This window comes from Dendrobates tinctorius, unplaced genomic scaffold (assembly GCF_039654945.1).
Source record: "Dendrobates tinctorius isolate UK_male_01 unplaced genomic scaffold, ASM3965494v1 ptg000016l, whole genome shotgun sequence".
Classification (NCBI taxonomy): domain Eukaryota; kingdom Metazoa; phylum Chordata; class Amphibia; order Anura; family Dendrobatidae; genus Dendrobates; species Dendrobates tinctorius.
Window position 1 is genome coordinate 33,466,030 of NW_027361684.1, and position 23,387 is coordinate 33,489,416.

The 23,387-nt window shown below is 46.6% G+C and overlaps 1 protein-coding gene across 3 annotated transcripts in view; it reads right to left on the bottom strand.

Annotated features, from left to right (window-relative positions):
• The window catches only part of LOC141080434 (uncharacterized), a 75,228-nt gene that overhangs the window by 29,236 nt on the left and 22,605 nt on the right, over positions 1–23,387 (bottom strand). The window lies entirely within an intron of this gene.

Below are 23,387 nucleotides of genomic sequence, written 5' to 3' on the forward strand. Positions count from 1 at the left end.
ACCTTTAGAACCTCTATGATTTTGTCTGCAATATGTTATAACAGACCAGCATTTACAGTTTCCAATCACTGACCTATTATTTTAGCCCCAATTTTTTTTTTATTTTCACAAGGATAACAGGAGAAATTGCGCCATACAATCTGTTGTGCAATTTCTCCTGAGTACGCCGATACCCTATATGTAGGGGAATACTGCTTTTGAGGCCCCGTGCAAAGCTCAGAAGGGAAGAGGCGCCATACTGGAGTTCAGATTTTGCTGGAATGGTTTGAGGGTACCTTGTCAGCTTGGCAGAGCCCCTGAGATGCCAGAACAACATAAACTCCCTATATGTGAACTCATTTTACAAACTACACTCCCCAATGAATTCATCTAGTGGTGCAGTGATCATATTGACACCACATGTGCCTCACAAAATTTTATAAAATTGAGCAGTGAAGAAAGAATAAATTACATTTTTACCACTAAAATGTTATTTTAGCCCCAAGTTTTAATTTTTCTAATCGCGAATAAGAATTTTTTTTGTACAATAAACTGAGGTCCATTTTTTCATGAGTGCGCCAATACCCTACATGTAAATCGGGAAATATTTTTCAGGCACAGTGCAAAGCTCATAAGGCAAGGAGCGACATATTTTACTGTTATAGTTTGCAGGTGCCATGACCCACTGGGAGAGCCCCTAAGTTGCCAGAACAGCAGAACACCCCATAAGTGACCCCATTTTACAAACGATTCCTCTCAACGAATTCATCTAGGGTGCAGTGATCATATTGACACACAAGGATGTGTCACTGAGTTTTATACCATTGGGCAGTGAAGACAAAATAACTACATTTTTACCACCAAAATATTGCTTTAGCCCGGATTTTACATTTTCACAAAAGAAGTGGGTAAAAATGGCACCAAAATTTGTCCCACAATTTCCTCTAAAGGTTGCAATACCCCATATGTGGCTGTAAGTACTGTTAAGCCATACAGAGAGACTTGGGAGGGTCGGAGCGCTATTTGCCGTGCTCCAGGAGGCAAATAAACAGAACCCATAATTGCTAGAAGAGCAGAATCGCCCCTCAAGTGACCCCATTTTCAAAATTATACCCCTTTGGGAATTTATCTACAGGGGTAGTGATAGTTTGGACTCCATGGGTGTTTTCCAAAAACAAGCAGCAATGAATGTTGCCCAGAGAAAAATTGCAAACTGCTGTTGTAGTGACCAGTACGTTGCAGTCACCAGTATGTTATGCCAGCTCATGCTTCTGGAAACATTCACCCGTAAGTTAGGTGGGTTCTCATCGCTTCAGAAATGCCAAACATGTGTACTCTATATATGGTTTAGGTACACTGTGAGGTTTAGAAGGGAGGAGCGCAGAATTTGCTGAATATCTTGTGAGGGATGAGGAGCCATCTCGCTTTTCCAGAGCCTTTGTACTATCAGTAATGTGGAAGCCCCTTATATTTCCATTAACAGATGACAGACATGAGTGGGGGCTTGCTGTATCTGGAAAGGATGTGCTGCGAAAACAAGTAAGTAAAGTTTTACATTTTAAGTTTGAAATGGGGTCTGTCTCTTTATATGCAACGACAGCAGCAGTAAAACTTCAGCAAGCCCAATGGGACCCTGACGGTGCAGAAGGTGAAGCAAAAGATATGCTGCAAAGGGGACATTATATTCATGTGACGGGAGACCAGGGCATGTTGAAGTACATAGACTCAGTCACGACAACGACCCTGGCGCTCCCTCTCACTATGACAAAGGAGTGGCTTCAGAACAACTCTGTGACCATTCTTGACCTAAACCAAATTGAGCATCTCTGGAGAGACATGAAATTGGCTGCCCACCAACATTCACCATCCAACTTGACGGAACTGGAGAGGATCTGCAAGGAAGAATGGCAGAGGATCCCCAGATCCAGGTGTGAAAAACTTGTTGCATCATTCCCAAGAAGATTCATGACTGTACTAGGTCAAAAGGTGCTTCTACTCAATACTGAGAAAAAGGTCTGAATACTTATGACCATGTGATATTTCAGTTTTTCTTTTTTAATAAATTTACAAAAATTTCTACATTTCTGTTTTTTCTTTTTCTTTCAGTCAAGATGGGGCGCAGAGTGTACATTAATGAGAAAATAATAAGCTTTTCTGAATTTACCAAATGGCTGCAATGAAACAAAGAGTGAAAAATTTAAAGGGGTCTGAATACTTTCCGTACCCACTGTATATACACTGTATGTGCAATATATATATATATATATATATATATATATATATATATATATATATATATATGTTAGCATTTGGTTCTGTTTGGTTCTGCAATCATACTTACAGTCAGGTGCCAACTAGTGTCAGGTGTCAGGGAATAGAACACTACAGATATGGCCGGCCCTCTCGTTGGCACATGACAGCAAGTGTGCAGAGCGCATCCTCTTGGTTATGTGATTACTGCTGGAACCGGCAGAGCTCGACCATGTATATATATATATAACACTAGAAGGAGGCCCAATGCTATCGCATCGGGAGGGCACAGTGCTCTGCACGCGGGATTTCCGTTACAAACAGAGAGATATACTCACCTTGTGACGGACCCCGATCTCCTCTCCACGCTCCCAGCATCTTCTGGTCCCAGTAATGCTTAGCACCAAGGACCGGTTGATGACGCCACTCTTGCGAGAGCGCGACATCATCAGCGGTCTTTCGCACAAACCATTACTGGGACCGGAAGATGCCAGGTGCGTGTTGAGAGGAGGGAAAGAGTCCGGGGGCCGTCGGAAGGTGAGTATATCACTATTTTTTTATTTTAATTCTATTTTTTACAGGTTTATGGTAACCAGGGCCTGGAGGAGAGTCGCCGCTGACCTCTGTGCGACAGGAGATGACCCGCGGCAACCGTCGGGAGATCAGCGGCTAGCGCCGCAGATCTCCCGACGGTAGCGGTGGCGTGCGTCGTTCGAATTCCATGCCAATTCGCAGCCGGACTGTGCCTGTCTCTGATTGGTTGCAGCCGGCCGGGCGTGACCAATCAGTGACGCGGGATTTCCGTTACAGACAGAATTAGACGATTATATAGTAGATTATATGTCTGCTCTCTGTATCATCTGGTATCTGCTCTATTCATTGTCTATGGAACTGATGGAAATAGTCGAGCGCAGCACTCAGCAGCTCTATAGATAATGAAGAGAGTAGAGGCCAAGCATGCACAACTCTGCTCTATCCAGGACTAGACTGCAGGCCCCTGTTCTCAGAATCTCTGATGGGCCCAGTGGTCGAATACCCAGTGATCAACAAATTATCCATGATCCGATGGATCGCACATACATCGTACATAGACCGTACATACATACACACACACATACACCGTAGATACATATACCATACATACACACACAGACACACACACATACCATACATATGTAAGGGGGTACGTAGGCTAGTTTATGCCCTGCTCACCTTGCACACTCCCCTATGTCTGTACAAGTTCTTCTGCCTCATATGTCTTATAGTGTCATTATATTGTGCAAAGCCTTGTATATATATATATATATATATATATATATATATATATATATATATATATATATTCTTGTATTGTATAAATGTAGGTAAAGCGTAGGATATAGATTTAGCCCACTGGGGGGGCACAATTGAGTAAAGATAGGAGTAGGTTAGGCCAATAGGGTTTAGGTAGTTAGGAGGGGCCAACAGGGAGTAAGTTAGGGAGCTTCCTGGAGTTAGTTAGTTGGGGCTGGGAGCCAGGACAGGACAGTTGTGTCCCGTAATGTTCAGAATGGGAGTTTAGCTAGTTTAGCTGTCGAGGGCCTATGGACTGATGGTGGTGGAGGAATACAGGGCAGCATCAATATGGTAGCGGCAAACTTCGTGGGAACAACCCTAAACATCCGGGGCGAAATGGACAAGGGACTTCTGAAGCGGGTTGGGCTGATCAAACAAGAAGCTGCGGTACCGAAGACGACGGTACGACCCTGCGATATTCCTAGAGAAGTGAGGAACAATACAGGGAACTGAATGGTGATGTTTTGTGAAGAACCTTGTGCTGTTTCAGTGACTAAACTGGACGAGCTGAGTAAACTTGTTGTGTTAAGGTACTGTCACACTTAGCGATGTACCAGCGATCCCGACCAGCGATATGACGCGGTCAGGATCGCTGGTACATCGCTAAGTGGTCGCTAGTGAGCTGCCACATAGGCAGATCTCACTAGCGACATCGCTGGGGACGGGGGTCGCTACTTACCTGTCACACCAGGCGATCCTGCGTCCTCCCGCCCAGCTCCACGCGTCGCTCGTCCTCACAGCAGGAAGCGCCACAGGAAGCTGACGACGATAAACAGTCCTGAACGTTCTCGCGCGATCAGCGATAACCAGCGGGGGAGCGGTCGGAGGTAAGTATCAGACACAGAGATATCGCTAGCAATATCGCTATAACGTCACTAGTTATAGCGATATTGCTAGCGATATCTCTTAGTGTGACATGCCCTTTAAAGTTGAACCTGGACTCTGATTGTCTTTGCGTACTGCTGAAGGAAAAAAGGCCCAGCAGTCCAGGGAGGACCCCTCCATACAAGTAAGTGCACTACAGAAGGAACAGTGTGTTTATGTGACAGAGGGCCAGGGTGCCACAGAACAGCCACCGTTAGCCACGGCTACAACCCCCTTGGCCCCCATTACACATACATACACACACACATACCATACATATATACACACACATTCATCATACATATACCATACATACACACACTTATATACACATATATTATACACATACCATACACACACATAGATACCCACATATACTGTACATAGATACACACACATATACATACACACACAGATACACACACACTCATAGATACACACACATACATATATTGTACATACACACTCATAGATACACACACATACATATATTGTACATACACACACATAGATGCACACACATACACAGAGATACACGCATACATATACCGTACATACATGCATACAGATGCGCACACACATACATATACACTCACTGGCCACTTTATTAGGTACACCATGCTAGTAAGGGGTTGGACCCCCTTTTGCCTTCAGAACTGCCTCAATTCTTCGTGGCAGAGATTCAACAAGGTGCTGGAAGCATTCCTCAGAGATTTTGGACCATATTGACATGATGGCATCACACAGTTGGCGCAGATTTGTCGGCTGCACATCCCTGATGCGAATCTCCCGTTCCACCACATCCCAAAGATGCTCTATTGGATTGAGATCTGGTGACTGAGGAGGCCATTTGAGTACAGTAAACTCATTGTCATGTTCAAGAAACCAATCTGAGATGATTCGAGCTTTATGACATGGCGCATTATCCTGCTGAAAGTAGCCATCAGATGTTGGGTACATTGTGGTCATAAAGGGATGGACATGGTCAGCAACAATACTCAGGTAGGCTGTGGCGTTGCAACGATGCTCAATTGGTACCAAGGGGCCCAAAGAGTGCCCAGAAAAAATTCCCCACACCATGACACCACCACCACCAGCCTGAACCGTTGATACAAGGCAGGATGGATCCATGCTTTCATGTTGTTTACGCCAAATTCTGACCCTACCATCCGAATGTCGCAGCAGAAATCGAGACTCATCAGACCAGGCAACGTTTTTCCAATCTTCTACTGTCCAATTTCGATGAGCTTGTGCAAATTGTAGCCTCAGTTTCCTGTTCTTAGCTGAGAGGAGTGGTACCCAGTGTGGTCTTCTGCTGCTGTAGCCCATCTGCCTCAAAGTTCGACGCACTGTGCGTTCAGAGATGCTCTTCTGCCTACCTTGGTTGTAACGGGTGGCAATTTGAGTCACTGTTGCCTTTCTATCAGCTCGAACCAGTCTGCCCATTCTCCTCTGACCTCTGGCATCAACATGGCATTTCCGGCCACAGAACTGCCGCTCACTGGATTTTTTTTCTTTTTCGGACCATTCTCTGTAAACCCTAGAGATGGTTGTGCGTGAAAATCCCAGTAGATCAGCAGTTTCTGAAATTCTCAGACCAGCCCTTCTGGCACCAACAATCATGCCACGTTCAAAGGCACTCAAATCACCTTTCTTCCCCATACTGATGCTCGGTTTGAACTGCAGGAGATTGTCTTGACCATGTCTACATGCCTAAATGCACTGAGTTGCCGCCATGTGATTGGCTGATTAGAAATTAAGTCTTAACACACAGTTGGACAGGTGTACCTAATAAAGTGGCCAGTGAGTGTATATATTGTGCAGACATACACACGTACATATACACATACACATACTAATACTAATTTATGATCTCAGGTGTTCAGATGAGCCGTGGAGGAGGTCGGCCACATAGTGCAAAGATCAGATAGAGAAGGCTGCAGAAACGACTGTGGGGATGGGGACACAGAGCAGAGGACTGATATCAGCCCCCTGCTGCTGCCATGCTGTCCCCTGCAGTGAGCCTCCTTACCCAGCCTCTTCTCTGAGATGCTGCTGGGATTAGAACAGTAGAGGGAGCAGAAGACCCCCTGTAAGTCCTGATCTTAAGGTACTGTCACACTTAACGATGTACCAGCGATCCCGACTAGCGATATGACGTGGTCAGATTTTTTTTGTTCCTATAAAACTACAAAAAATAATGAAAACCAGTTTCAAAAATGTCATTTTCTCTTGTGATCTGGTCTCCCAGGGAATGTCATTTTCTCTTGTAATTTGGTCTCCCAGGGAATCGAACCCACAACCTGCATCATTGCAGGCAGCAACTAAACCTATGCGCACAATGACCTTGAATCAAACATAAGCTCCACCATCAATACAAGTACAAAAATAAAAGTGAAACATTATAACACCTAATCAACAATCAAGAATCGTTTCCTATTTTATACTTTCGCTATTTTAATGACAATTATTGAAAAGAAAATTCTGCTGTTCAGCTTTGGTTCATGAGGATCACATCACAAAAATGATAAATTATCCCTAAACTGAAGATTTTTGGAATGACTTTTCCTGCAGAATTATGTTTGAGGTATCAGAATTGATGGATACCATTATATAAATAGGCTTTGATGACAAGATTTATGGTGACAGAAAATATAATAAATGTGGCGATTCTTCTATACCATCCCCCAGCTCAAGGCTTGTTTGTTGCATGATTCATACTGAGAGTGTTCAAGTAATGGAATGTGTAATCTGTCAATAAAGGTCAACGCGGCTAGCAACAATGGATCACCTTGTACAAAAGAGAAGGGTTTTCAACTGATCACAAGAATTTAATTTTCATATAATATTATGTCCTATAGAATTCCTTACATTATGTGAAACATCACTCTATAAGCTAGGATATGGGATGTAATTATCAACTCTATACATGGCATACATTAACTCTTTGTATTGCGATTGCCACAGTGTGAAATGCGGAAGTCATTGAACTTGAACTTCCTCATTATCTATTTGCACATAGATATTCTCAAAAAGCAATACGTGTGTAACATAGTAACATAGTAACATAGTTTTGAAGGCTGAAGGAAGACCTTATGTCCATCTAGTTCAGCCAAATTTTTAGTGCAGCTTTGCTGCATTGTTGATCCTGGGGAAGGCAAAAAACCCACAGAGTAGAAGCCAATTTTCTCCATAGGGAAAAAAATTCCTTCCTCTAAGCTGGGTCAACCATCTACCTATAATATTCTGTTATTCGTAACCTTTTATACTGTTACTCACAAGAAAAGCATCCATTCCTTTCTTAAATTCATTCAGTGAGTTGGCCATCACCACTTCCTCAGGAAGAGAATTCCAGAGCCTCACTGCTCTTACCGTGAAGAACCCTCTTCTATGTTGGTGCAGAAATTGTCTTTCCTCCAAACGAAGAGAATGCCCCCTTGTTCTTGTCACAGTCCTTGGTACAAACCGTTCATTGGAGAGATCTCTGTATTGCCCTCTGATATACTTGTACACATATATTAAGTCTCCCCTAAGTCTTCTCTTTTCTAGAGTAAATAGACCTAATTTTGATAACCTTTCTGGGTATTGTAGTGAACCAACTCCATTTATCATTTTAGCAGCCCACCTTTGAACCCTTTCAAGTTCAGTAATGTCTTTCTTGAGCACCGGTGTCCAAAATTGCACACAATACTCCAAGTGTGGTCTGACGAGTGATTTGTACAGAGGGAGAATTATGTTTTCATCTCGTGTCCCCAGACATCTTCTAATGCATCCCATTGTGTAATCCAAAACAAAAAAGTGTGTAAATTTATTTATAGAAAACCAGGGGCATATAGAGATTCAGTGGAGGACTCTTTCAGTCACAGGAAAGTACCATTATTGTTCTGCAGTTTCAACCTCCTCATTGCCTATATAATATTATAATATATTAATTATTACTCCACTGTATAAATAAGCGCATATTGTCCCCTTATACATTATGAACATTATGGTATCTCTTGAGGAAGCTACAGGTGAAACACACGTCGGGCTGCTGGGCAGTGTGCATCAAGTGATCTACTGATATGCCATGTGGTGGGTATAATGCTTGAGGTCCTCTTTTCTTTTGGACATGTGATCATAATTATATGCACAGTAGTAGAGTGGTTGGTTATAGCTGTTATAGTGTCTTATGTATTATTAAAGGGAATCTGTCAGTTGGATCTGCACTCCTAAGCCATCTACATGGGCACGCAGGTCATAGGAAACTGATTAAAATGATAACTTGATATCTGCTATTTGATGTCTTATTCCACATTTTCCTTATATTTAAATGAGCTGTTCAGAACTATGGACCGGGCACTGATCTGAATGTGAATCCGCCTTCAGAGATCATTTTAAATGATGATTGTGATTAATATATTCTTTATCCACCTTTTTGAGTTTTACCTTGACTTTGATGAATATGGCATTACAATTTCTGATGGACCTCATAATATGACCTCACTGCCCTACAAAGATTTTAACCCTTTCAAACCCAAAACCTGTTTTCTTCTTCCTGACCAGGCCAATTTTTTTCAATTCTGACCACTGTCACTTAATGTGGTAATAACTCTGGAACGCTTCAACGGATCCCACCGATTCTGAGACTGTTTTTTTGTGACATATTGTACTTCATGATAGTGGTAAAAATTTGTTTGTTTTCAAACTTTTCATTTTTATGCCCTTAAACCAGAGAGTTACAGTGGGAAAAATATTTAATACACTGTCGAGTGGGCCTACATCCGTGCTGCAATGTGTGCAAACTTGGTCAAGAATTACAGGAAACGTCTGACATCTGTAATTGCAAACAATGGTTTTTGTACCAAATATTAAGTTCTGTTTTTTTTTTATTGTATCAAATACTTATTTCATGCAATAAAATGCTAATTAATGATGTAAAAATCACAATGTGATTTTCTGGAATTTTTTGAAGAGTCTGTCTCTCACAATTGAAGCGTATCAATGATGGAGGAGAGAGCGTAAGCTGACACTCCCTCTCCCTTCATTCCCCGCTCTGCCTCTGACACAGCGGGTGTGCGATGATGTCATCGTGCTCTCACTGTGTGCCAGGCATAGCAGGGGACAGGAGTCGGGAACAGCGCGGGCACGAGGAGAAGGTGAGGAGTGTTTTTTTTTTCTTAATATATCATTGTGTGTGCTGGACTGTGGGGCCATTCTCGGGGTTGGGGGGTTATATGCTATGTGGCCTGGGCTATATGGTGCTGGACTGTATACCATGTGGTGCTGGGCTATATACCATGTGGTGCTGCTGGGCTGTATACCATGTGCGGCTGGGCTGTATTCCATGTAAGGCTAGGCTGTATACCATGTGGGGCTGGGCTATATACCATGTGTGTCTGGGCTATATACCACGTGGGGCTGTGCTATATACCATGTGGTGCTTGGCTATATACTATGCGACTGTGTTATATACCATGGGGGGTACATTTTACATTATATTCTATGGGGGAGGCTGTGTTATATAATATGAGGGGCTACATTATATTCTGTGGAGAGGTGGGCAGTATTATATTCTATTTGGGGCTACATTATATTATTTTCTATGGGGGTGATTGCACAATACTCTATGAGGGGGCTACATTATACTATATGAGGAGGCTACATTGTATTCTATGGGGGGCTGCATTATATTCTATGGCGGCTAGATTATATTGTATGGGGGCTTCATTATACTTTATGAAGGGGCTACATTATAGTCTATTGGGGCTGCATTATACTAAATGAGGAGGGCTACATTGTATTCTTTGGAGGGATTCAATGAAAAGATCCAGCTCACCAGAGACAGCATCCTGACATCGGAGCACAAGATCGCTGTGTCAAAGCGCTTGGTTAAAACAATGAAGAAAACAAGGCTTGCGTTCTCAACTCGTTTCTGGTGACTTCGCACCCTTAGTCATGATGGCATCATGACTAAGGGTGCTAAGTTACCAGAAACGCATTGAGAACGCAAGCCTTGTTTTTCTATGCTGGCTTTTTAACCTCACCTTTGAATGGACTAAGAGAATAAAGAGAATAAAAGGATTTATGTTTTCACTACATCGTGGAGCTGGACATTCCTTTCTTCATTCTTTGGAGGGGCTACATTATACTATAAGGGGCTGCATTATATTCTATGAGGGGGCTGTAATATTCTCTATGAGGGGCTGCATTATACTATATGAGGGGGCTGCATTATGTTCTATGGGGGTTACATTATATTCTGTGGAGTAGCTGCATTATGCTCTAAGGGGTGGCTGCATTATACTATAAGAGGGGGGGTGCATTATATTCTATGGGGGTAGCATTATATTGTATGGCGGGGCAGCATTATACTCTGTGGGGTGGCTGCATTATGCTCTATGGGGTGGCTGCATTATACTATATGTGGACTGCATTATACTGTATCGAGGACAATGGGGAATACATTATATGAAGAACTATGGGGTGCGTTATACTATGGGAAGTGAATTGTATTACATGGATGACTATGGTGGCGCATTATACTATATGAAGCACTGTGAGGAGTGTATTATTCTATATGGAGTACTGAGCAGTGTATTTTAATATATGGAGGGCTATGAGGAGTGTATTATACTATATGGCTTACTATGAAGAGTGTATTATACTATATGGAGGACTATGGGGCACATTATATTATATGGAGGACTATGGGGTATAAGCTGTAGATGTGCTGCTGATAACATGATACTGTATGGTGATCTGTTAGTGATCCATTAGTAATTGTTCTGTCCCCATCATTCTTTCTCAGACGGTGGAAAGAGGCAGGGAAACGAGTGTTGAACGACTTCAATATTGTTAATCACACTCATTCAGCGGCCTGAACTCAGCGCATGTAACTACAACCGAAATGCTTCTGTGTGATGTGCAATATGTTAGCATTTGGGGCCCCATTTTAAATTTTGCCTAGGGCCCCACTTTGCCTAAAACCGGCCCTGCAAACAGCGCTGGACGTGCTGACGAGAGGAGAGGGACCTTGTGTGCCCTGCAGGATTTAATCCATGATGGCAAAGTGTGTTACTTAAGGTAATGTTTGAGACTGTGGTCCCAGTTCTGTTCAGGTCATTGACCAGGTCCTCCCGAGTAGTTCTGGGCTGATTTCTGACCTTTCTCAGAACCATCTTTAGCCCACAAGACGAGACCTTGCATGGATCCCCAGACCGGGGAAGATTGACAGTCATTTTGTGTTTCTTCCATTTTCTAAAAATTGTGCCAACAGTTGTTGCCTTCTCACCAAGCTGCTTGCCTATTGTCCTGTAGTCCATCTCAGCCTTGTGCAGGTCTACAATTTTGTTCCTGGTGTCCTTAGACAGTTCTTTGGGCTTGGCCATAGTGGAGTGGTTGAAATGTTATTGATTGTGTGGGCAGGTATATTTTATACAGGTAACAAGCTCAAACAGGTTCAATAAATTAATACAGGTAATGAGTGCAGAGTAGGAGGGCTTCTTAAAGAAAAACTAACAGGTCTGCGAGAGCCAGAATTCTTGCTGGTTGGTAGGTGATCAAATACTTCTTTTATGCAATAAAATGCAATTTAATTATTTAAAAATCATACAATGTGATTTTTTTTAGATTCTGTCTCTCACAGTTAAAGTGTACCTACGATAAAAATTTCAGACCTGTCCATTCTTTGCAGGTGGGAAAACTTGCAAAATCGGCAGTGTATCAAATACTTATTTTTCCTACTGTATGTCACACAAAATAATTAATAAATAACATTTCCCACATGTCTACTTTACATCAGCACAGTTTTTGAAACTTTTTTTTTTTGTTAGGAAGTTACAGGTGTTAAAAGTTGACCACCAATTTCTCATTTCTTGAACAAAATTTCCAAGACCATTTTTTTAGGGCCCATATCACATTTGAAGTGACTTTGAGGGGTCTGTATGACAGAAAATAACCAAAAGTGACTCCATTCTAAAAAAAACTGTACCCCCCAAAGTCCTCAAAACCACATTCAAGAAGTTTATTAACCCATCAGGTGCTTTACAGGAACTAATGCAATGTGGAAGGCAAAAATGAACATTGTACTTTTTTTCACAAAAAATTTACATTAGTCCATTTTTTTTTTCATTTTCACAAGGGTAACAGGGGAAAATGGACCCTAAAATCTGTTGTGCAATTTCTTTTGAATATGCCAATACCCCATATGTGAGGGAAAGCTATTGTTAGTGCGCCCAGCAGGGTTCGGAAAGGAAGGAGCACTCTGAGTTTTTGAATGCAAAACTGGCTGGAATTGAGAGCGGATGCCATTTCGCGTTTGGAGAACCCTTGATGTTCCTTTTACAGTGGAAACCACCCATAAGTAATCCCATTTTGGAGACTAGATCCTCCAAGGAATTTACCTAGAGGTAGGGGCGTAACAACCATGGTCACAGCAGTCGCCACTGCAACCGGGCCCGGGGGGAGTCAGGGGCATATCTCCCAACCGTCCCGATTCTCGTGGGACAGTCCTGTTTTTGACCCCCCCACCCGCATCCCATCCAGGAGTCTATTTTTCCCGCACTGCACTGAGCCGCCACGTCCCCCCATTTACCGACCCCATCCTCGCCCTCCCACAAACACCCACCGCACTGACAACAGCCCCTCACAGCCTGAAACGACGTCGCTAGGCTGTTTTCTCTAATGTGCGCACAGGACCTGTGATAAGGTGACAGGAGGGGAGGAGTCAGGGATGACATGATCAGGGGCCTCGGTGTCTGCGGGACTCTGCTGTACTGGTTGTCATGGTGCTGGATGAAGTAAAGTTTATGTGTTGGGTCAGTAGGGGCTTACAGGGTGGATGTAGCCGAGCCGTGTGTGCAATTTTGGACGGAGCGGAGCCGCGCGTGTGCGAGGTGTACGGAGCGGAGCCGCGCGTGTGCGAGGTGTACGGAGCGGAGCCGCACGTGTACGAAGCGGAGCCGCGCGTGTACGAGGTGTATGAAGCGGAGCCGCTCGTGTACGAGGTGTACGGAGCGGAGCCGCGCGTGTACGAGGTGTATGAAGCGGAGCCGCGCGTGTACGAGGTGTACGGAGCGGAGCCGCGCGTGTACGAGGTGTACGGAGCGGAGCCGCGCGTGTACGAGGTGTACGGAGCGGAGCCGCGCGTGTACGAGGTGTACGGAGCGGAGCCGCGCGTGTACGAGGTGTACGGAGCGGAGATGTGCGTGTATTTTAGCATGGGGGGGCCCATTTGAAAGTTTGCACCGGGGCCCTTAACTTTGTAGTTACGCCACTGTCTAGAGGCATAGTTATAGTAATGATTATAATGGTTTTGGTTTTACTGGTGTATGAATTTATAATGTGGTGGTATGTGTAAAATGTGTGGAATACTTCAGGTTATAAAAGTGTGTTGTGTCAACTCAACAGGGTAAAGCCAAATTTTATGACTTTATGGACGTGTGGTACTCTTTGAAGCAAACCTGTAAAGGCCAGGTTTCACAATGGTAAATTGTGTCTTTTCAAATTTTCCTCTTGGACCATACTCTACATCTTTTTTTTGATATTCCCTTCTTCGCTGTTTGGGGAACCTCTCCAGGAAAATGTTGACCTGGTACGATACAGGCACCATCAGTTTCCGAAGTACTGGGAACCTCACCTTACTGAGTGCCAAACATTAGGGCTTTGACTACCTCCTGAAACTGAAGGAAGGTCTCCGCATTCCCTGCAGATAAAAACAGCACAAACACATTGTACAGTGCCATCTGCACAATGTGCATGGTCAATTTTTTACACCATACTCCTGCCACGGCACTATATGGTTTGAGGACCTGATTTGAGATATCTACACCCCCATGTACTTATTATTATCCAAGATACAATCCGGCTTTGGGAATTGTGTTGTAATACCTCGGACAGTGACAGGGGAGCTGTTGTCACGGTGTATGGTGGTTAAGATAATGACTTCCATCTTGACCTTATTTTTTACCACCAGCATGTTGTTGTGGCTTTGTGCCCTGCTTTCGCACTTTCTCAGCAGTTGCCCAATGTCACGGGTATGTCAAATGCAACAGAGAGTAGCTCTACATCTGGCTACAGATGGAGGAAAAAAAGGGAAAAAATTTAGAAAAAAAACACTAAGAAGAAAAAAAATAAAAAGAAAAATCAGTAGATGTAAAGAAAAAGTTTGTAAAAAAAACAACTAAAATAAAAACTTAGTGACATTCAATACACTAATGCCCTACCTATAAATACTCAGCCCTAACTATTCTTTTTTGTTACAAAAGAAAAAAAGAGGCCACTAACACTGCGACGTACGCTCCCCTAATGCACTGGCTAAGAAATTACCTGGCACTAACAATTTTTTTTCAGTGCGACGTCCGTTCCCCAAATGCGCTACCTCACTACTTGTGAAGTTACTCTGTACTAACTACTATTATTTTCTAAAAGAAAGTCGGACATCACTAGTGTTGAGCATTCCGATACCGCAAGTATCGGGTATTGGCCGATATTAGCTGTATCGGAATTCCGATACTTAGTTCCGATACTTTTTTCATATCGAATACCGGAATCGGAAGTTCCCATAATGCTAGGAGCCCGCTCGATTTGATTCAGCCAATGGGGATCCTCAGAAGTGTGGGCATATCCTGTTAGGCATGTAGGCATGTTAACTACTGGCATGGCTGTGATTGGCTGCTGAAATGATGTCATGATGCACTATAAAAAGCGCTGCAGCCGCCATTTCTGGTCACTCTGCTGTGAATTCAGTTAGGGACAGGCTGCTGTTGAAGACTGTGAGGGACAGTTAGAAATAGCGATTCCACAAAACATATAGTGCTTAACCCAGGCTACATAAACCACCACTGTAGCTTGCTTTTCCCTAGCAGCGCTGTTTTCACAGCTGTCTGCAAGGGCTGTGTGAGTGCAGACCCACGCTGTGTAGTGTGTCCTGCAGGCACGTCTGCTTGTAGGCCGCCCAGTGTGTGTCTCTGCCTCATACACATTTTTCTTTTATTGCTGCTTTTTTTTTCTCCTGTATAGTGTGCTTCCATACGTATCCATATACGTTGGTTGCAAACACTAAAGGAGTGGACAGCGGAGCCTTTCAGCAGCCTTTCAGTGCTATAGCCCATTTCTCTGCACTGTTTTTGGCTGTCTGATAGGTCTCTCTGTGTGTGAGTGCAGCTCACGTTGCAGTGTGTTCTACAGCCACCGCTAGCTGTAGTCTGCTCAGCGTGCGTCACTGCCTCATACATAGTCCTTTTTTTGCAGCTAATTTAGCCAGATTTTTGCTCCTATATTAGTGTGCTTCCAACCGCATCCATTGTCATTGGTTGGTTGCAAACACTATATAGGATTAGATAGAGGAGCCTTTTTGCTGGCTTGTGCCCTTCAGGGCCAGCCAGGCTAGTATCACCCTATTTTTTGGAGCCTCATCAATTGCATTGTAGGTTAGCTTCCTGCATTGTAATCGCTCCAAAAAGTTTGTGATACTATAGCTTTCAAACTTTGGTCACATCCTTTCCTTTCCCCCCCCCAAAAAAAAAAGGAAATAAAGTTCACCAAACACTCCACTTTACAGTTGTCTAGGCCACATTAGATCATATTAAAGTGTAGTACACACACTCTTAGCCAAATTAGTGTTTCTTATACTGGTTAGCAGGTGTTCAGGAATAAGAACACTAAGCCACCCCTTTTTTACTTTTCTGCCTATCTTTATCAGTCTACCAAGATGAAGAAGGCAGGGAGTAAGGCACGTGGTCGTGGCCGTGGAGTTTCAGCAGGGAGAGGACGGGGGGATTCAGCAGGGAGAGGACGTGGGGATTCGGTGTCTGCTGCGGCCACTAGTGACCCGGCATCCCCCACTTTTACCAGGCAACAGTCCTTCATGCGCAGCTTTGTAGGACCTCGCGGTACCCCACTGCTGCGTGACGAACAAATTGAAGCCGTTGTCGGATGGATGGCAGCTAACGCATCCACTTCAATGACTTCCGCATCCTCCCAAGGCCAGAGCACTGAAGAGCAACCATCTGTCTCTTCACCACCTGCCAAATTGCCCAGGCAGTCTGAGAGCCCTGGACAGGAGCCATCTCAATCTTTACTTCTGTTCTCAGAATCTGTTGGCTTGGAAAGAGGTGGCCAGCCAAGCAGCATTCTAGAGCGTGAAGAAGAGGGAGTATGCAGTGATGCGCAACTGCTTTGTCCCTCTGAATCTGAAGAGGCGGGTGGGCCAGTGCCTATTGTCAGCACACCTCAGTGCTCATCTGATGATGATGAGACTCAGTTGCCAATTTCTGGTGCGTACGGTGCTGGCGAGACAACCCAGGACCAGCCGGTGCTTGAAGAGGGGAGTGGAGATGATGAGGTCCTTGACCCATCATGGCGTCAGCCACAGGAAGGTGGTGGGAGCAGCTCTGAGGAAGAGATTCCCCGAACGGCCAAAAGAGGAGGGAGAGGGCGGGGGCAGACTTGGTTGCCTGTAGCCTCCACTTTGGCCCCCGTGAGGAGCAATCCTCTTCCAAAACACAAAACGGGCGCTCCCAGGACTTGCAGTGCATGGTCTTTTTTTGACACAGTTGCAGATGACATTTGCTTTGTCAAATGCAAGCTGTGTCATCAGAAAGTGAAACGAGGGAAAAATGTGACCAACCTCAATACCACAAATATGTGGAAACATGTGCGTACCAAGCACGAGGTGGAGTTACACAGACACACTGAAGGTGTAGGCCAACCTTCAGCAGCACCTACCACCTCTTCAGCTCGTGTTGGGGCCTCTTCCTCCAGCTCACACACAGCTGGTTCGCCTTCCTCACTGGAACGCCATGGAAGAACCACTGCCACTGTTGTCCAGAGACCCAGTGAAATTCCACCCACTGAACCACATTCGCAGTCATCAGCACACTCCCAGGCCACTCACCAGCAATCGGTAGCACAGGCATGGGAGAAAAAGCGGCCATACTCGGCAAACCATCCCCGAGCACTGGCTCTGAATGCCGGCATTGCCAAACTACTGGCCCTTGAGATGCTGTCATTCAGGCTGGTGGAGACTGACACCTTCCGGAACATTATGTCATTGGCAGTTCCACAATACAAATGTGCCCAGCCGCTTTTATTTCTGTAGGCAAGCTGTCCCTGCCCTGCAAAAGCATGTGGAGGGAAAAATTAAAAATGCGCTACTAAATGCCGTCAGTAGCAAGGTCCACCTGACCACCGATGCGTGGACCAGTAGCCATGGACAGGGACGATACCTTTCCCTCACTGCCCATTGGGTCAATGTTGTGGAGCCGGGTACAGATCTGGAGAGTGGCTCTGTACGTATTCTGCCAACTCCAAGGATTGCAGGAATGCAGTCTGTACATATTGAGTCCTCCTCCTACTCTAGTTCCTCGGAATCAGCACTGCGTGAGCCTGTTAGGCCAGATATGAGCACAGGTGTGGCCAAACGTCAACAGGCCGTCCTTAAATTAATTTCTTTGGGGAATCGGAGCCACACAGCACAGGAGCTCTGGAATGCCATCAAGCAGGAGAGCGATGTGTGGTTTGTGCCAGCGAATCTCCAGCCAGGTTTGGTAGTGAGTGACAATGGCCGAAATCTAGTGGCAGCTCTGGGCCTAGGCAACCTCACTCACATACCATGTCTGGCACACATGCTCAATTTGGTCGTGCAGAGCTTTCTGACGGACTATCCGGATCTTGATGCACTGCTGCACAAGGTTCGCCTAGGGGAACTTGTGGCGTTCCAGCATGGCAAGATCACGCATTGCATCTCTGCAACGCCGATTCCGCCTGCCAGAACATCGCATCATATGTGACCTCCCCACCAGGTGGAATTCAACATTACATATGTTGGAGCGGTTGTGTGAGCAGCAGGCAGCAGTAATGGAGTACCAGCTGCATCAGGCGCAAACAAGTCGCACTGTGCGCCGGACACACTTCACCACCACTGAGTGGGCCACTATGAGGGACATCTGCCAAGTTTTGCGTGCCTTCGATGACTCCACGCGGATGGCCAGTGCAGATGATGCACTAATCAGCATGACTGTCCCCCTCATCTGTCTGCTTCAAAAAACCTTACAAGCACTAAGTGAGGAGGTTTTTGAAGAGGTCGAGGATGAGCAGTCAGAAATGCCATCTGCTTCTGGCAAGTCTGCACAACGTGCTTCCACACAAAGGCCCAGGCAGGGGACACTTAGTGAGGAGGATGACGAGGAGTCAATGGAGGAGGAGGAACACATCTCTCCAGAGGAGGGAGGTACACAAGGCTCTAGTAGTCAGTGTGTACAGCGAGGGTGGGGTGATGCTGAGCAGGCAGAGATGCTGCCTCAAGCTGGGGACAGCGTTTCCGGTCCAGTTGGCAGTCTGCAGCACATGGTTGATTTCATGCTGCAGTGCTTGTTAAATGACCGCCGCATCGCCAACATTCTCCACACGGCTGATTATTGGGTGTACACCCTCCTAGATCCTCGCTACCGGGACAACTTACAAAGCCTCATACCACAGTTGAACCGGGAGCGAAAAATGCGGGAGTACCAAGAAACACTTGTGCAGGCCGTCATGTTCTCCATTCCCCCCACAAGTGTTGCTGGTAGTGCTTTTCAAAGCAGCCATGTGGGTAGAGGCAGTGGAGGAAGCTCTGCACAAAGAGGTAGCAGAGGCAGTGCCGCAGGACAAGGCAAGGCCAGTATGGCCCAAATGTGGAAAAGTTTTGTGGGACCGCCACAAACGGCTACACCATCACAGACGGCTCCAGTCAGCAGGAGGCAACGTTTCCGTCAGATGGTGACAGACTACTTGTCGTGCCCTGTTAGTGTTCTCCCAGACGGCTCTTCCCCGTTCAAGTATTGGGTCTCTAAGCTGGATACATGGCCAGAGCTTAGCCAGTATGCATTGGAGGTGCTGGCTTGCCCTGCTGCCAGTGTATTATCGGAACGTGTCTTTAGTGCTGCAGGTGGTGTGGTAACAGACCGTCGCACGCGACTATCCGCCGATAATGTTGACCGGCTTACTTTTGTTAAAATGAACAAGGCCTCGATCTCACCTGAATTTGCCAGTCCTCTTCCAGAATAAATAATTGGCTGGCAACAGGATCCAGGTCTCCTGTTGTGTTCATGTTTCTATGACCTGAACTTTATTTCCTGGGCTACAGCAACGCCCGTTGTTGCTCAGAAGTGCTGTCCACACAGACAAAACACTCGCTCATGTGTAAGTGGGGTTCGGTAACGTCAGCTGATCCCCTGCTGTGTGTATGGCAAAGTGTCCTGCTCCCTCCACAGTCAAACAACCTCAGATTTACACCTGGCTCCAAGTAGGCCTCGGCCTACTACCTGATTTTCCCTGGGCTCCGACACCGCCAGTTGGTGCTCAGAAGTGCTGTCCACACAGACAAAACACTCGCTCATGTGTAAGTGGGGTTCGGTAACGTCAGCTGATCCCCTGCTGTGTGTACGGCAAACTATCCTGCTGCCTACAACTTCTGACTACCTCTGATTTAATATGTTCTCTGATTTGCCCTCTGTCTCCACTCTGTTTTGAGTATTTCCTCCGGCCTACAACACCGCCTGTTTCTGCTCTCAAGTGCCGTCTGCACAATCCACACTTGTTCCTGTGGTACCTGGGTCCTGTAACATCTGCTCATCTCCAGAGTTGAGCACGGCAATGTCTCCTGCTTTGTCTACATTCCCACTACTTGTAGTGGAAATGTGGACAGAGCAGGAGACATTGCCTGACTCACCTCTAGGGAGAAGCTGCTGTTACAGAACCCCAGTAACACAGGAACAAGTGTGTGTTGTGCAGACGGCATTTCAGAGCAGCAACTGGCGTGGTTGGAAGCCAGAGGAAATACTCGAAACAGAGTGAAGACAGAGGCCTAATTGGAGTACGTTGACAGTTAGTAGTAGTCTAGAAACAATCGCAAACTGCCACCAAGTAGACCTCGGCCTACTACCTGATTTTCCCTGGGCTCCGACACCGCCAGTTGGTGCTCAGAAGTGCTGTCCGCACAGACAAAACAGTCGCTCATGTGTAAGTGGGGTTCGGTAACGTCAGCTGATCCCCTGCTCTGTGTATGGCAAAGTGTCCTGCTCCCTCCACAGTCAAACAACCTCAGATTTACACCTGGCTCCAAGTAGGCCTCGGCCTACTACCTGATTTTCCCTGGGCTCCGACACCGCCAGTTGGTGCTCAGAAGTGCTGTCCGCACAGACAAAACACTCGCTCATGTGTAAGTGGGGTTCGGTAACGTCAGCTGATCCCCTGCTGTGTGTATGGCAAAGTGTCCTGCTCCCTCCACAGTCAAACAACCTCAGATTTACACCTGGCTCCAAGTAGGCCTCGGCCTACTACCTGATTTTCCCTGGGCTCAGACACCGCCAGTTGGTGCTCGGAAGTGCTGTCCACACAGAAAAACACACTCGTTCATGTGCAAGTGGGGTTCGGTAACGTCAGCTGATCCCCTGCTGTGTGGAGGGCAAACTGCTGCTGCCTCCAAATTGTAACTACTTCAGATTTAAACATTCTCTGATTTGGCCTCTGTCTCCACTCTGTCTCTAGTATTTCCCCTGACCTCCAACACCGCCAGTTCCTGCTCACAGTTGCCGTCCACGCATTCCACACTTGTTCCTGTGTTCCTGGTGTTCTGTAACGTGAGCTGATCCCCCAATGTGTGTCCGGCACTGTCTCCTGCGCTGTCCACCTTCCCACTGCAAGTGGTGGGAATGTGGACAGAGCAGGAGACATTGGCAGACAAACATCAGGGGATCTGCTGACATTACAGAGCACCAGTAACACAGGAACACGTGTGGATTGGGCAGACGGCTACTGTACGCATAAACTGGCGGTGTTGGTGGTCACGTGAAATCCTGGAAACAGAGTGGAGACAGATGCCTAATTGGAGCACGTTGACAGTCTGTTGTAGCCTACAAACAATCTAAAACTGCCACCAAGTAGGCCTCGGCCTGCACCCTGGTTCTCCCTGGGCTCCCACAACGCTAGTTGGTGCTCGGAAGTGCTGTCCACACAGAAAAAGACACTCATTCATGTGAAAGTGGGGGTCGGTAACGTCGGCTGATCCCCTGCTGTGTGGAGGGCAAAGTGTCCTGCTCCCTCCAAAGTCAAAATACCTCAGCTTTACACCTTGCTCCTAGTAGGCCTCGGCCTGCACCATGATTGTCCCTGGGCTCCAACAACGCCAGTTGGTGCTCGGAAGTGCTGTCCACACAGAAAAACACACTCGTTCATGTGAAAGTGGGGTTCGGTAACGTCAGCTGATCCCCTGCTGTGTGGAGGGCAAACTGCTGCTGCCTCCAAATTGTAACTACTTCAGATTTAAACATTCTCTGATTTGGCCTCTGTCTCCACTCTGTCTCTAGTATTTCCCCTGACCTCCAACACCGCCAGTTCCTGCTCACAGTTGCCGTCCACGCATTCCACACGTGTTCCTGTGTTACTGGGGTTCTGTAACGTCAGCAGATCCCCCAATATGTGTCCGCCACTGTCTCCTGCGCTGTCCACCTTCCCACTGCAAGCGGTGGGAATGTGAACAGAGCAGGAGACAGTGGCAGACACACATCAGGGGATCTGCTGACATTACAGAATCCCAGTAACACAGGAACACGTGTGGATTGGGCAGACGGCTGCTGTACGCATAAACTGGCGGTGTTGGTGGTCACGTGAAATCCTGGAAACAGAGTGGAGACAGATGCCTAATTGGAGCACGTTGACAGTCTGTTGTGGCCTACAAACAATCTAAAACTACCACCAAGTAGGCCTCGGCCTACACCATGATTGTCCCTGGGCTCCAACAACGCCAGTTGGTGCTCGGCAGTGTCTTTGGCACGGGGACTCCCTGTTGCCCAGCCTGGTTCCAGCACGCCTGCTGTTTCCGGGTAGTGTCAAGGTCACTCTGCCACCAATCCGTTGTCCTGTCGTCTTGCGGCCGGGTTAGCCGACTCTACGGTGCCTGCAGTTTAGGTGACTCCTATGTGGGCTGCGGGAACTGGCACTGAAGGCTGGATCCGTAGTGCCAATGGGACATGGACCCCCTGTAGGACTGTGGGTTTCGGTAACTGCGGCCGGCTTGCGGCCTGGCTACTTTGCTTTGAATGGGTACCTTCTGCTACCCACCCGGGTTCCAGCACTGTCTGCTGGTTCTCGCCAGAGCCTTTGGCCTAGGTGCCTCCATCTCGGTATCCGAGGTCCAGCACCGTCAGCTGGTCCTTGGTAGTGCTTTCTAGCACAGGTACCTCCTGCCTAGTAACCGTGGTCCAGCACCGTCAGCTGTTCCTCGGTAGTGCCATTGGCTCTTGTAGCTTTTGCTACCCATCTGGGTTCCAGCACCGTCAGCTGGTTCTCGGCAGTGTCTTTGGCACGGGTACTCCCTGTTGCCCAGCCTGGTTCCAGCACGCCTGCTGTTTCCGGGTAGTGTCAAGGTCACTATGCCACCAATCCGTTGTCCTGTCGTCTTGCGGCCGGGTTAGCCGACTCTACGGTGCCTGCAGTTTAGGTGACTCCTATGTGGGCTGCGGGAACTGGCACTGAAGGCTGGATCCGTAGTGCCAATGGGACATGGACCCCCTGTAGGACTGTGGGTTTCGGTAACTGCGGCCGGCTTGCGGCCTGGCTACTTTGCTTTGAATGGGTACCTTCTGCTACCCACCTGGGTTCCAGCACTGTCTGTTGGTTCTCGCCAGAGCCTTTGGCCTAGGTGCCTCCATCTCGGTATCCGAGGTCCAGCACCGTCAGCTGGTCCTTGGTACTGCTTTCTAGCACAGGTACCTCCTGCCTAGTAACCGTGGTCCAGCACCGTCAGCTGTTCCTCGGTAGTGCCATTGGCTCTTGTAGCTTTTGCTACCCATCTGGGTTCCAGCACCGTCAGCTGGTTCTCGGCAGTGTCTTTGGCACGGGTACTCCCTGTTGCCCAGCCTGTTTTCAGCACGCCTGCTGTTTCCGGGTAGTGTCAAGGTCACTATGCCACCAATCCGTTGTCCTGTCGTCTTGCGGCC